Source organism: Limulus polyphemus, unplaced genomic scaffold (assembly GCF_000517525.1).
Source record: "Limulus polyphemus unplaced genomic scaffold, Limulus_polyphemus-2.1.2 Scaffold929, whole genome shotgun sequence".
NCBI lineage: Eukaryota > Metazoa > Arthropoda > Merostomata > Xiphosura > Limulidae > Limulus > Limulus polyphemus.
In genome coordinates this window covers 82,087-87,785 of record NW_013666539.1, presented here as the reverse complement: position 1 = coordinate 87,785, position 5,699 = coordinate 82,087, and positions in this window count along the sequence as shown.

Sequence of the window (5,699 nt, the reverse complement as noted above, 5' to 3'; positions counted from 1 at the left end):
GTGTCGCTTTCTCCGCTCGTGGAAATATATCTGCCAAGCAGGCTGGAAGACCAAGCATAATGTTAAAGTTCAGGGCCAGAAAAAACAGTATAGTATACCTTAGTTCAGGCATCTACAATCGTGTGTTTTTATAATGTTTATGTTAATTCTCATAATAGTCAAACGAAACGTTATATAATACAAGGATATGGTTACATTACTTGTTAAAATCTCTAAACTCCCTCAAGGGAAAAATATGTACTTACTAGCAAAAGTACCCATTAATTCAGGACTTATAAAGCACACGTAACATTCGTCCCAAATGCCTATGCTACGCGCGGCATTGAACGTCACTTTTAAACATTGTTCTGCATAAAAAAGTGTTAACTGATTTTTAAAAATGTTTGTTTTAGCATATAATTACACAAGGCTCTCTTAGCTATGGTCATTGAAGGAATACTAGTCTGAAATTTGGCGTTATAAGCTCTGAATCTTAAATAATGAAATAAACAAAGTACTAAAAAATGACGCAAGTTTATCTGTATCCATTATCTCTAGAAAACACTAACAATAAATGCTCACTTGAACTTATTTACGCGCATTACGTTAGTGTTATGTAAAAGTTATGCCTTAGTTTGAGGCAGAAAGAAGGACTTTAGTGACATCTATGTTTTTGTCTTTTTTATTTTAGTGCAAAGCTACACAATGAGCTATCTGCGCTCTGTCAACCACTGGTATCGAACCCGGATAACTTTAATTGAGTATTTCATTACTTTTTTATCAATCTTTATTTGGCGCTTCCGCTGGAGAGTCAGTGACAAGTTTAAGGGCTTACAATGCTAAAATCCGGGGTTCGATTCCCCAAGGTGGACAGAGTATAGAAAACCTGTTTTGTAGTTTTTCACGAAAAAAGCAAATACAAAAACTATCATATGAGGCTAATCAAATGCATACAACTTACCAAGGCAATGTAGCGATACAAGCTTCGCCCTCTTTAATGCACTCGTAGGAAAATACATATTGCTGGATGGTCTGAGATTGAATTATTTCAACTGGCTTGTTGTAGATATCTGTTGTTCTATTCATCAACCGCCAGGTGGCTTCTGTTCTGCACATTTCCTCTGACGGTAAGGCAGATGGTTCCTTTACCTTGTTAGAAACTGATCTTTTGACAAACTCCCAGTTTTGAGATGTAAGATCCAGTTGTTTATCTTCGGTTTCATCATCCTAAATTTGGTTGAAACAAGTTATGAGAAAGTCTTCAAAACAATATGCACATATGAGTAAGAAGCAAAATGTATGTAGAGAAGAGGGAAGTTGGAAATTAATCAAACTTAGAAACTGACAGGAGTCTGGAAATCTTTTAAAGCTAGAACAGCAGTTTAGTGCAGTGTGTGCGTGTGTAATGGGGATATTATTGTAATTTAAACGTTAGCTAGAGGGAGCTGTGGATCGTAATGATGATGTTAAGATCAGAAGGTATAATTAGATAGGTCATGCACATCTAGAAAATTCTAAGTATGTGACGTAAAGTTTTCTAGCAAATTCGAAAGTAGGTTATATATATGATATTGTAAGAGAGTGTAGAGAGTGAATTGGTCAGTGTGTTACCTATCGCGGTTATTCTGTACAAGAACGTTGATTTGTTTTACGTTAGCTAACGTCATTTGTAGCGTAGGCGTAACAGCAATTTACGGCAGTGTACAAGTGTTCAAATTTGTAGCCACATTAACGGAGGAAATAAAGTAATTTATTATCATTAAGTGGTCTGAACGTTGAATTATTTTCACCAGGTAATTTAAAAGAGTCCGCCAACGAAGAACTACGTTAGTACAATATGGTGGAAATCAGGGAAAAATACAAGCGAAATTAAATTGAAAATATAAGGCTTAATGCTTAACCGATATGACCGTCTATTCTTTACCCTAAAGTCTTAAATTCTTTAACTTCTCCTCTCGACTCTTTATCTCTAGTTATATAATTCATTTTGGAATATTTATCTCTTTATAGTGAGTAGTTATTTTGGATCAAAAACTCATTCAAGGTCGTAATGTTGTCAACTTATTGAGATTTATGGGTGAGAGGGAGACGGAGTGAGTGCTGGTCTTTTTGTTCCTACACCATGTTGCTTGCTTTTAGTGAGTCATTTAACCATTTTGTATCACGAGTGTTTTAAACAAGATTAGAAAACTCACTATTAACATACAACACAAGTAACTAAAAAAATATTCCTCATAACTGTTTATTTTCGTTTAAAAATATTTTTATTTATTATAATTTGAGAGGCCTTTGTGCCCGACGAAATCATTTACAGTTCTGAAATAGCTCATTTGTGAGATGCATAATCTTGAGCATGAATTTTGAAACCTACTAACTATTCTTGAAATAGGAAAATGATGGGAAATGGTAAGGCCATAAGCTTACCAATTATAGGTAGTAACAGGCAGATATTTTTTCTATAATTTTTAAGTTACAACTAAACCATGAGTAACAAATGAAAGGGGTAGACCCAAAAGTTCAACATTATCCTCTATAACTCTTAAAAATGAAATTAAAGAGTGTACTTAAACTGATCGTTAGGTGTTATACGATTCACACCATTCCAGGCAAGGGTTTAGTTTGGTTTGTTTTGCATTTCGTGCATAGCTACAAGAGAGCTATCTGCGTTAGCTGTCCCTGATTTAGCAGTGACAGATTAGAGGGAAGGCAGCTAGTCAACACCACCCACCGACAACTCTTGGGCTACTGTTTTTACGAATGAATAGTGGGGTTGGCCGTCATATTATAACGCCTCCACAGCTAAAAGGGCTAGCATGTTTGGTGAGGGGGATTCGAACCCGCGATGAATCTGTTTTTTTTTGCATACTTATGTAAAAACTAAAGATCCCCAGGGTTGAACGTAATTACGCGAATATAGGAAAATGGTAGTGAAAATACCGGCGGGAAAACTTTCAGGTTCTGGCTAATAATATATTGAATGGAATAGTACTTTTTTTTTCAGTAATGAAGTTTGTGATATGTTTGAAATGTATCAAACGAAAACATATACTTACCAAAAGTATGTTGGTTTTAGTAGAATAAATATATGGTGGAAAAGAAGGTTTTTCTTTTCCGACCCACAGATGGCGCTCACGAAGAGCTGGATGCTGCCGTATATAGTCATAAAGATGATTTATTTGCTCCTTCAAAAGAAATTGCTGGATTTTATTTAGATGTGATTCTGGGTTTTCCTGAAATTTCTGTATCAGACCATCATAAAACTCTGAAAATCACGAAAAAACTAAGTGAAAGAAAACTAACAAGAAATTATGCATTTTGTTGAAAACGATAACAAAGTTTGTGTAAAATCATGATATTTCAAGCTTATGGAATTCCACTTTAAACGCCTGTTGTTGTGTTTATACATAAACAGGGAAAGACGAGTTTCACCCGTTTATTTATTTAATGGATCATAGGTAACGAAGATCTGAATCACTAAAATAAAGTAAAATACGTTGGAGTTTTGCTCATTTAGTAGGATATAATTCGGGTATTCCTAATCCGTTAATTTCTAAAGACTTCATAAGTTTGAACATTATGTATTATACATTTCTCACAAAATGTACAGTCTTTACTTTTAAAGTATTGTTGTAGTAATTAAAAAAAAACAACACATATAAGGTTAAAATAATTTCTGTAAGATTATTTTACTGTAGTATAAAATGAGAAAACCGAGGAAATCAGGAGCAAACCATGAATTTGCCAGTTTGATTTTAGGATCGCATGGCGAACAAGAAGGGCAAAGTAAGTACACGAACATGTCACTAGAACGGTAAATAGGCGATTCCTCCAACCAAATTAACTTAACTCTACTGAATGGTGGCTATTTTAATCGGTTTTACCATTAACTAATCTAAAAGATCTCATTTCTCTTAATTCCAGATAAAATGAGAATAATAAAACAGCCGAATCTGATAGGTTAATAACATCATAAGTATTAACAAATGTCAACGTATTAAGAGACATTCTAAAGCACATGAAGATCGACGTAAAAGAAAAAAAAAGACGATTTTCTAACTTATTTTATAAACATTAACATATTTGCAACCTACGATACCTTGCAAGATGATCTGAATAGCTCCATTGTCGAAGCACTTGTTGCCATGCCACTGATGTTCTGCCAACAAGTAGTAAGAAAATCATGAAACAGACAAAATAATAACCTGTTTTTAATGAATTCAATCTGTCCTTTTTGTAAAATATATTGAGCTAGCAGAGGTGTGGTATTTATTTGTTTGAGTTAATAGAATATACTAATAAATTTACTATATGTTTTTACATTGTACATGCTATAATATTTACTTTTATTCCAAGTCCTGGTTACTCGTACCAATATTTTATAGAGTATTTCTTCTTTTGGTTGGCTTAAAACACTTTTATTTTTTTAGGTTCTGCTACAGAGAAACATTACTTTCTTTATTTAGACTTTTTCAAGAACAAGTTACCCTTTAATTTACCTGTTACGTCATGACTTGAGAAATAAACAATGTGATCTAAGTGTGAAAGGACTGACCATATTTTATAGTTTTCTAAAGTAAAAATATACCAGTTTTATTTATTTTGACTACTAAGACCTTACTTTCGTAAGTAATGTGTTTTATAGTTCTTGGTTTACTTCGGAGGAGGACGTATTTTCTATATATATATATGAAGTAGAACTGTCCGTCTGTTTGTCTGGTGTCTTGACGTCCACATTTGATTTGAGGAACCGGCTGAACCAGTTTGATAAAAAAATTTGGTAGAGAAACTCGGGTGGATCCATCAAATATCGGATTTAAATGGATAACAAATTGGACGAATAGTTCGAGTTTGGTTTCAAAAAAGTGATATAACCAATTACTGACGTATGCAACTTATCTCAAATTAGGTTTCCATTATATTTCTGTACCTTCCTAGAATGACGTCAAACACACGCTAAAACAGGAAACAAGATGTCCAGTATATCGAAAGTTTTAATGGAAGTTCGAGATAAATCACGCTTTAACATGCCCCACAATGTCCAGTAATCTGAACGTTTTAATAGCGTCAAGTTTAATGACGCTTTAACGTAACCCATGATGTACAGCATGCCGAGTGTTTAAATGGACATTTAAACTCTCGGCATTCAGTACAGCACGAGTCCCGTTAATGTTTGATTAATCTAAACGTCCATTTAAACACTCGGCATGCTGTACATCATGGGTCCCGTTAAAGTTTGATTAATCTAAACTCGGCATTCAGTACATCACTGGTCCCGTTAAGGTTTGATTAATCTAAACGTCCCATACATCACTGGTCCCGTTAAGGTTTGATTAATCTAAACGTCCATTTAAACCGATTGCCGAGTGTTTAAATGGACGTTTAGATTAATCAAACTTTAACGGGACCAGTGCTGTACTGAATGCCGAGTGTTTAAATGGACGTTTAGATTAATCAAACTTTAACGGGACCAGTGTTGTACTGAATGCCGAGTGTTTAAATGGACGTTTAGATTAATCAAACCTTAACGGGACCAGTGCTGTACTGAACACCGAGTGTTTAAATGGACGTTTAGATTAATCAAACCTTAACGGGACCAGTGATGTACTGAATGCCGAGAGTTTAAATGGACGTTTAGATTAATCAAACCTTAACGGGACCAGTGATGTACTGAATGCCGAGAGTTTAAATGGACGTTTAGATTAATCAAACCTTAACGGGAC